Source organism: Gymnoscopelus braueri, assembly GCF_963280865.1.
Source record: "Gymnoscopelus braueri genome assembly, chromosome: 4".
Classification (NCBI taxonomy): domain Eukaryota; kingdom Metazoa; phylum Chordata; class Actinopteri; order Myctophiformes; family Myctophidae; genus Gymnoscopelus; species Gymnoscopelus braueri.
Window position 1 is genome coordinate 53168955 of NC_137605.1, and position 11089 is coordinate 53180043.

An 11089-nucleotide genomic window follows, 5' to 3' on the forward strand; every position below is an offset into this window, starting at 1 on the left:
GTTGGGTGGAATGATCAGTATTTAGTGTATGAGGTAGAAGTTCCTTACCAGGCTCAAGCCAATATTTTTGTTGATCCTGGAAATCTTGTTGATTATATGCCATACTACTATGTGACATTAAATAATAGAAAGTACATGCCGATTAGGTATAAGCTCACAGACGTCATTGCACATGCTTAATGTTGTGTGGGGAAGAAAGAAAACTGACTTTTCTGGATATAAACTAAGTCTATGTCTTGATATGAGAGGATACATCTTTTACAAATAACACAACGCCTTAAAAAATGTGTGATATGCCAAAAAAGCTTGTTTTATCCAAGACATGACTCAATACCAGATAATTTCAAGATTTTATCACTCACCAAGACATTCAAGTTACACTGTATGAAAACAAGCCCCTATATCTCACAGAAATAAGACTGGTTAGATGATTGTACCTTATATTAAGTGTGATGAGGCATTTTGAATAGAAATAAGCCAGATGTACTTCATAAGATTTTGATTTTTTGCAGTGCACCTTATTGGGGAGCGGTGTACAACTTTCAGACTATCCCCACCCTCCCCCCCCCCTCCCTCCCTCCCTCCCTCCCTGCTTCGGGGGAGACCGGCTCCACCACGGCATCCATCTTTGTTTACATCGAGTGGACATGTCACTTAGTCGCAATGTAATTAATTATAGGGCTCAGCAACCCAATAATGATGGTCTATTGGTGCTGTTTTGGCCCAAATAACTTCTCGATTTTATATTTTATATGTTTTGATGACATTTGGCCTGGATCTTTATATCTGTCACTGCTGCTTGTCCCAGTGGGATGAATGGAGAGGACTTCACCCACACACTGCAGCAGGTAAAGTGCCTATAATGATTAATTGGACATAATCACTGAGTAGTGTAGACCCTAGGGAAAGACTCGATTTTATATTTCATATTATTTAAAAAATATTTAGCTTAGTTGTTATGTAGCAGTTAAAGGAAGGACATATGCTAACGAAATTAGCGCGTTAGCATCATCATATTAACAGGGGTTTATACAGGCTCAGTGGGGCATGAATCATGATCACTATATCGTCGGTGTCCGGGACGAACCAGCTAACTCCATTTTCAGCTTTTCTTTTTTTTTTTCATAAATCAACGCTATTGAACACCCTTTACGTCTGTGTAAAAAATCTAAACATTTGAACCAATGAAAAGTATTAAAAAGCGCCTCTGACGAAACCTCCCAACTCCATTGGATCCTCAAACTGTCCGTCAAAAACAAACAACTCCCCCTCTCTACTCTGCTGCAGCCTTCTCACAACACAGAACAGAGCGCGCTGCGCAGTGAACGAGGAGGAGTATCACGTAAACAAACTCCCCGTAGTCTGTTAAAACTATGCAGTGTACCTGTTTATCAAACTTAGCACTGACGCTAATGTTATGAAAACAAGTAATTATATTTCTAAAATCTATGAAGTGTTTAATGAAGAGAGCAATGTGACAAGAAGAAAGGAGTTGATAGCATTTCTGTCGCGACTCGCGCTAGTTCTACTGAAACTCCAATTCTGTGAACCCCTCTTTACAAAAGTTATTGTAATATTTAAAGTCCTGTTTATTATTGTTGGCCTATATAAGTGTCATGAAGCATCAGGGCATTAATTCACACGTTGTTGTGATGCATTGTGAGCTTGGAGATCCATTGTTAGCTTTTGGAAATTTGTACCCTTTTGAAACCTCTCCCTCAGCAGCAAGTGGAGCTATTGTTGTTTGGACACCTAACTCCATTTCAGCTTGATTTCTGCTCGTCTGAAACTACTATCTCCACTTGTGCTGGATTTGGGTAAAGTGGTGATAATATAATGACACATGCAAGTATCTGATTATATATAAAGTCACTATACCAACTTTGATGAGGCAGTATTGCTTTGTTTTTAAAATATAAGGTTTTCTTCATTTCCTGAAAAATGTATATTTTGGTTTCCTGAACAATGAGCGTTTTGGAGTTAGCAGGTTCGGGCTGGACAGCAGAGATATGCTCCTTAAATGCTAGGAAAGACTCGACTTTATATTTAATTAAGATTAAGATTTGTATGTTAACATTTGATGTAAAAACGATTTGACTGTTGTTGTTGTTGTTAGCCATCTGTAGCAACCCATTACATTAGGGCAGGGGTCTTCAACAGGGGGTCCGGGACCCCTAGGGGGTCCTCAGAGTTACTACAGAGGGTCCGCCAATGTGTGTGTGATAGGAACTTTTTTTTACACGCATGTAACATTGTGTTTAGGCTGTCTGATCATCTTTAAATTAGCGACATTAGCGCGCTAGCATCGCTAACGCTAACAGACGTTTTAAGGCTCTGTGGGGCATGAAATACCAGTTTATAACATTGCAATGCAAACGGTTTTATGCCCAGATAAGCTGGTGAGTTGGTGAACACGCTGGAGTCGTTCTTAGATCGATCTGGGATGTTATAATAACGTGTATACATGGCAGTAAGCTGCAGCTGTGTGTGAAACAAGAAGTGTTGCCATGTCTGTTTATTATAAGCGACTTTGGGCTTGTTTTTCTGCAAAGCTGTTAAATATTGGTAGTTGTGGGCTGCGTTTTTTTGGGGGCTTGTTTCTAAGTGTAGCTGCCTGCTTGTGTTGGGCTTTTTCTTTGGTTTAATGTTGTTTAAACCAGTGGTTCTCAAACATTTTCATGTCAAGGACCCCCACCATGTTATATGTATTTGTCCATCGACCCCCATCTAAAAATATTTTGTGCCAGGGACCCCCCATACAAGATTTGTATTGTTAAAATGTTTAAAAAATATTCCAACATTCACATTCACATACAAGCGCACAGCGCGTCAAGATGAGCTTGTAGATCGGCTATTTTCAAATAGCCACTGCAAGGTGGTCTCATGTGGCCTAGTAGTTGCTTCTTTTGGGCTTGTTCTCCTTTGGTGCTATTTTATATGTTGATGAATTGAATACCTACTGTAGGACCCCAATGGAAACAAGACCGCAAGGACTTTTTTTGGTGCTATCCTTTTAGACAAAGTGTTTGACTGTGAGTCAGTCAATCATCTATGGGCTGAGCTGAAAGCTGCATAAAGCTATGATACCTTACAGGTCCATTTGGTTCAATTTGTACTGTCTCAGAGTTGGGATTTTATAGTAGCCTATAGATTGCAGTCCCAGAGATAGAAAATGTTATCAAATGGGGGTCTGTGGTCTAATGCATATCAAACTGGGGGTCCTTGAAATTAAAAGGTTTGAGAACCACTGTGATAGGGAATACTGTGTGTTCATATTTGAGACAGGTATTTATGCAAATATTCAAAAACATTCACTTTATATTTCTTTTTAAATAGCCGATCTACAAGCTTGTAGATATAGCTGATGTATAGGTTTATATTTTCTACTGTGATTACAGGTCAATCATATCAGTAATTAATAATCAGCCGATTTGTTTTTTAAACAGGCTATTCAGCCCTTTTTAAAATATTTTCTGTAGTCACATGGTGGTAAGACATGGTGGTGTCACAAAGCAAACAAGCACTGGTAGTTAGTACTTCTAGCGTCTGCTGGATCCAGGGTGCAACTCCCTGCAGTGCTGTATACCCTGCTGAGTGTCTCACCTTTGTCCTGTTGTATGATTACATGAAATATTATTAATGAGTTAATGAGTTAACAACTTAACAATTTTACTGAAACTGTTGACAACTGTGTGTATTGGCTGTGTTCAGATCAGCTCACCTGAAAACCACTTCTTATGTTTTCTTGTAAACACACATTTATACCTGTAGGCTACTACATGAAATATTATTAATGAGTTAATGAGTTAACAACTTAACAATTTTACTGAAACTGTTGACAACTGTGTGTATTGGCTGTGTTCAGATCAGCTCACCTGAAAACCACTTCTTATGTTTTCTTGTAAACACACATTTATACCTGTAGGCTACTACAACTTCACTGGAGATGCTTATGGTGCCATTTTGCCTTTTTGTTGTATTATATCTGAATGCACTCTTCACTCTTCATACATCAAGCGGACAGCTCTGTGATTACAACTTTAACACATCCATTCAGTGCACAATACCACAGTGTGGTTGCTTTAGTCTGCAACCACACTTTGGTATTGTGCACTGAATGGAGGGTTTACCCCTCCTCCTGCTCAGAGGTGTCAGACTGGGCGGAAAATAGGTAAAAGTATACATGATTGGAACCTGCTTAAACATTCGTCAATTAAGGTCTAATATTGCTACAAAATTAAATCGCTACAAAACCTGTATGTCGTTTTGGGGCACAAACAAGAAGTTGAAGGATAAAATTAAGTCTGATAATGATGTACCGTGCATGTTCACATCATGTATACTTTACTTTTGTTGGTTCAATTATTTATAAAACCCACAGACACACTCTACAAGCTCATACCGCTTCGCATCCCAACGCTTTGTGAGCTTGTAGATCAGCTATTTTTGCTACTTTAGTACGACACTGTAGTATGAAGAAGTAGGACATTAATTTACGGGAAAATAAATTCCCATCAGGGTTACCACAGCACATCATCTGGTTCTATTCTGTATGCATACAGCTAGACCCCATGGAGATTATTAGAATAATAATGTAAATAATAATGTACCATGCCTCACATCCTTAAATGCAATTATCAGTTCATAATTACATTGCATTTTTAAATCATATTAAGTTATAACTGATATAACAGCTCCTCCCTCCCCCAACATGGAAAGCCTCCAGGCGGGGAGAATGGAGAATTGAGTTTAATACACCTTTATTACTGCAGTGTGGTGCCTTGTTCTTCAGGTCTTTAGATGTCATATTACAATGTAATAATGTTCTAGGAGTTTAACTTGTTAAATTTGACTCTGGATCTAAACACTGCCTAACATGGAACTGGAGACAGGAAAGCTAGCAGCAGTAGTTAAGAGAAACAACACTAACCAAACTAATACAAAAAGTAGTTCAAATGCAATGGCAGGGGAACAATGCCTTGTGTTGTGGCGCGTTGTGAGCACTTATTTTAATATTTTTAGTGTACAGCGAAAACAGGAGGGGGCCTAGTATAGAGTCCTGGGGACTACAGTCAACACAATATATATGGTTTTAGTGGGTAACCACTTCAACCCTATATACTTAGTTGACAGGGTCCCCAAGGAGTCTATACTTGGTCATTTCCTCTTTCCATCTACACCAAACAAGTGATCTGAAAGCTCACAACTCGTCACACTGCGACGCATTATGAACTTACAGTATAGATCTTCTATTCTGCTGAATGTTTTCCTAGGTCACATGGGGTCATTGGGGGAGACACCAAGCTAGATGACTCATCTAATACCCAAGACCAATCAGCAGTGGTCAGGGAGGGGCTACATTGGGGAATTGGGAATTGGCATCACAACAAGACTTCAGCCTACACATTCCACCAATAGCGTCCAGGAGAATTACCCTCCCATACGCCCCATCGCCAGGGAGGGAAGCCGGGCGGGGAGGGTGATAATGGTCATTGCACATACTCCTACGGTCTGGGGGCGGCACCTGTCAGCGGGGAGTGTTGGGCGGGAGGAGTATGGCGAAGGCTCTACGTCCTCCTGGTGGGGGCTCCTCACTGGCAGGTGAGTCAGTAGGATACGACAGCAGTGACAACACAGAAATGTGTGTGGGGAGGAATAAATTGGCATAACGACTACATTGGGGAGAAAAAGGGGTAACAAATAATTTGCTACTCTAAATTATTGATTTTTTTTAAAAGTTAGATACCGGGATATCTAACATGTGTGGTTCGGAAGGTGGTCTAAGGAAGCTAGTAGCTTAAACCAAAGGGGTATGGTTGTGGTGAGTCTTATACAGTACAGAGGTATCTGGGTTGTAAGGCCAGATACCCTGGAGTATGCGTATTATGAGCCGTGTACGGTACAGAGGATTCTGGGTTGTAAGGCCAGATACCCTGGTTTGTATGGGAATTGGAGTTGGAGTGTGCTTGAGTGTGGTCGTCTATTGAAGGTAAACTGGCAGAAAATGACTCGCTCGCTGCATACAAATTAAGGAAAACTCCTTAGACAGACTTAAGAAAATATATACAAACTGTTCACTGACCCTCCTCTTTTCTCCCATTATAGATCTCGAAGCATCAGGGACTATTATGGTCAGCAACACATGGGGCGGCTTGATGGAGTCACCGGCTTCTACCCCTGTCTACACTGTGTAGCTTGTAAATATTCCAAGAAAATGAACACATTTAAAAGTGAAGTCAACTAACAAACAGTGTTGGAAAGTAACTAAAGTAATATGTAACTTAAAGTAATATTATTACTTTTTTCCAGTAACTAGTAAAGTAACTAATTACTTTTGGCAGGGAGTAATAAGTAAAGTAACTATATTACTTTTTAAACAAGTAATATGTAATAAGTAATATATTACTATGTTTTAGTAACTTTTCCAACACAGTGTTGGAAAGTGATGTTTTAGTAACTTTTCCAACACAGTGTTGGAAAGTAACTATAAAGTAATATGTAACCTAAAGTAATATATTACTTTTTTCCAGTAACTAGTAAAGTAACTAATTACTTTTGGCAGGGAGTAATAAGTAAAGTAACTATATTACTTTTTAAACAAGTAATATGTAATAAGTAATATATTACTATGTTTTAGTAACTTTTCCAACACTGCTAACAAACAATATACCATCAGACAATTTGTTAATTGTAGTTCTTCCAATGTAGTCTACATGATTTCCTGTAAATGTAATCTTCAGTATGTAGGCAAAACATCCAGACCAGTCCGCACACGCATTATAGAACACATGAGTGCCATCAGACGCAAGGACATTAAATCTCTTATTGCCAGAGACTTTATGGAAGCCGGTCACTCCATAGCAGATCTGTCATTCATAGTGATAGAACAAGTTAAGAAATCTAGAAGAGGTGGTGATTTAGACACCAAACTCCTACGAACTGAATCCAGATGGATTTTTCATTTACAGTCTGTTAACCCGGGTGGCATGAATGAAGACCTTTCCCTCCAATGCTACCTATAGGAACCCTGTATTCTATTTTATAATGTTTTTCAAAGAAATCTTTCAGATTTTTTTCCCAACATTTTTTAAAGAAAATGCTAACATGGCTATACTGTATGTGTAATGGTCTGTACAATGATCAAATGTAACACTGTGTAACCCTAGATTTGTTGTCTGCATTGATATGTCCACGCCCCACCATTGCCATGGTAATGACCCTGAGTAGTGATCAGCATCTCAGCACCTGAGCTGAGCTGATCTAGAGCCCTATAAAAGCAATGGGCCTCATGCAGCAACCGTTCTTTAAGAGGAAATTTCTTCTTAAACCCACTTAAGAAGTTTTTAAGAAGATTTTGGTATACTCCAATGTTTTCTTAGCTGTGGTCTGTTCTTAGGTAAGAACAGAATCTACGCACACTTTCTTAAGAGGACATTTTTTCTTAGACCCACTAAATAAGTTTTTAAGAAGATTTTGGTATACTCCAATGTTTTCTTAGCTGTGATCTGTTCTTAGGTAAGAACTAAGGGTTACTTCCGTAACCCCGGTTTTGTAAATTGCGAACGAGGTGTTCACATATGGGAAACAGCGCCCTCTGGCGATGATACAGAAGCTTCACATTCACTCCCTCAGGGCCGGGCCAAAACGATGGGTCTTCCGTCGCTTTCCGGTAGCCTCCTTACCCGAGGGCATAAAAGGAGACCGGAACGCGGAAGTCATTCTCTTGATACACCAGCTTCCTTCTGCCTACGGTGAAGCAAAAAGAAGGGTGTTTTTGTGAACACCTCGTTCGCAATTTACAAAACCGGGGTTACGGAAGTAACCCTTAGTTTTGCTACATTGCTCTCTCGGTGTTCACATATGGGAGATATAAACCCCCGGAATGTATCTACAAATCGAGATACCACAATACCTGCCCCAGTACCGGGCGCCAGGGCCCCGCCCCGCGTGGCCCTCGGCACCCAGGCGCCATCAGACCCACCGGGTCTGAGGTAAGGATCAGGAAAGTAGGGCCCTGACAAACCATTGTCAGCCCTAACAACTAAAAGACAGACACAGCCTGTCCATCTTCGTGGAGGGCCCTAACAGACCGAAGTCCGCCTTACTGACCTAAGGCCCGGACGTCGGCCTATGACATACTAGGCACAAGGGCATGAACAGATCCTACATCCGTTCTATGCACCTACCCACCTTCAGGTGGAAGCCACACCCCGGACTGCGAGCGCCAAGGAAGACGCCGCCACGTCCAGGCTAGAAAAACAGCGAAAGTCAAGGAGACTACCAACTCGCTGTCATGTAGACGTCCTGAAAGACACGCCTCTGCAGAGGGCCCAGGACGTCAACACCCCCTAGGAGGCACAAGGGCATGAACCGACCTTACGTCTGTTCCATGCATCTACCCCACCGTCAGGTGGAAACCACGCCCAGGACTGCGTGCGCCATGGAGGGCGCTGCCACGTCCAGGCCAAAGAGAGCAGCGAAAGTCGAGGTAGACGACTAACTTGCTGCCGTGTAGGCGTCCTGAAAAACACACCTCTGCAGAGGGCCCAGGACGTCGACACACCCCTAGTAGAGTGCGCTCTCAGGCCGTCAGGCACTGGGGCCCCGCTACTAGTGTACGCCAGGCGAATAGCATCCAAAATCCACCGGGAAGGCGTTGACTAAGCCACCGCCTTCCCCGTGACCCGGGCCCCAAAGAAACGAACAACCGGCTGGGTCGGTTCTGGGCCACAGTCCTTCGGACATACACCCCCAGGGCCTTCACTGGCCAGAGACAGTGCAGCCTCCGATCCTCCTCCGGGCAACCGGAGGCAGGTGAAAAGCCACCACCTCAGTAGGCTTTAACCACTGCTAGGTAGTCTTGGGGACAAACGCCGGGTTGGGTTTGAAGACAAGCCTACCGTCACCTCCAGCGAACCTCATGCACTCTGGAGTCACCGAGAGGGCACGAATATCGCTCACCCGTTCCGCTGTCAACAGCGCAACCAGGAGTACCGTCTTGAACGTGAGGAACTCTGGTTCCTCCGTCTCCAACGGCTCAAAAGGAGGACGGGAGAGTTAGTCGAGCACCAGGACCAAGTCCCAACGCGGCGAACAGGGACCTTGAGACAGGATGTGCACGCAGCGCACTTCATGAACTGGCCCACAAGGGGCTGTTTTACGCGGTTTTCCCCTCGAAGCCAACCGTGGCTCACTGAGATAGCCGCCAGGTACCCTTCGATCGTGGAGAAAACGTTTCCCAGATCATACCTATCCTGTAGGAAGATCAGGACGTCTGCGACCGAAACCTGGAGCGGAACCATGCACAGCCGGGGACCGTCCCAGATACCATTCCTCGCACACGCCCTACTTTGTCCCGTAGAGAGACCTAGTGGAGTGTGCCCTAGCGGCCTGAATAGTATCCGCTAGTGGTGGAAAAACAGTCATTTCAGCGAACGAACGACTTTGTCCACGTTCACGGCAATGAATAGTTCAATTGACTCGTTCACGTTCTCGTTCAGCAGCTCCACTCTAGTGTAAAAACGCCCTCGTGGGAGCGTTTTTGTTTTCTACGTCGCACGTACAGCCCAACCTCCCGTCCTATATACGGGGGGAGGGGATGAGTTCTTAAGTGTGACATGTTTGTGCAAAAATAATTAATTCTCGAAGTTTCTTCAATTCTACAGCTGTATAATATAGGATTTAAATTACAATAATATTTTTATCATATCTTTAGAGCAAAAAAGGTTCTCAAAAGTGTGGTCTGGGGTCCCCAGGGGTCCGTGAGGGAGTTCCAGGGGGTCAAAAGCAAACGAGGAACAGTTTAATCACTTTAAACCTATTTTATACTTTGTTTGAAAATAGCCGTTCTGCAAGCTCACAACGCGTCCCATTACTGGCCATTTTGAGCTTGTAGATCGGCTATTTTCGAAACCTTTTGATAAATCTTGAAAAAAAATCCCCAGCAGAATTTTTTTTCAGGTGGGGGTCTGCAGCCAAATGCATGTCAATTTGGGGGTCCTTGAAAATGTTTGAGAACAACTGTTTTAGTGTTTTCAACGGGTCTGAAATTACAATCTAACCCAATATATATATACATATCCCCGACATTCGCCACACCCCCATTTTCCCGTCCCCTTCCTACCTGAAATATACCCCTATACCCTCCTATACCCACCCGTCACACCCATCCCCATACCCCCCACACAACCCCTCCTTGCACCACAATATCACCCACCACACCCCTATTTCCACCCCATTACATACCAAGCAGCTGCTACCTTAAAGACCCTCCATATCCACCCACCAGCTTTCAGTAATAAAATGTTTTATATCCACTAATAACGCTACTCCTGAACATGAAATATGGATAGCATTTCTAACAGCTAATTTCAGCAAATTTACATTGAAGTCTAGTGGTGATATGTTGATTAAGGTGAGAGAAATAATAAAATACATTCATTAATTAAATAAAATAATTACCTCCACAGAACTATTGATTTACTTATTTTTATGTTTGGAGTCTGGTGTTCAACCATCTTTAGACTTTAGTTTAGGTATTCTTTACTTCATTCTCTCAACTTTATTTCTGTGTGTGATTTCCTGTGATTTCTGTGAGCAGTAATCACACACAGGTGTGACTGCAGGCAGGGCCATGCAGTCATGCCTTATATGGGGATTGGTGGGGCGGCTCCCTATGGTAATTAGGATTAACTGGCACACCCCTTCAAGTTACGAGGATTGGGATTCATCATCATAAGAACATAAGTTACGAACAATTCTGCCTTTTAAGAATGTTTCATGAATCTGACTTGACTTCTCTTAGGAAGAAATGTAAGAGGAAACATTAGGAACTTATTGCTGCATGAGGCCCATCGTTTGTCTGTGATCCACCCATATAGCACTGACGAAGTTCCCAGGACCGAAACGTTTGCTTTTTTAAATTCACCCCTCACTATGAGCACAGAGCACATTATGAGCATATAAAGAAATTATATTTTCTTAAAGATGGAGTGCCATGATATTTTTCAACCCTAAAACCTGATCATAAAGGTATTATTATTATGTAAGGATTTTTTTCAAAAAAAAAAAAAGTGTACAGTAAGTGTTA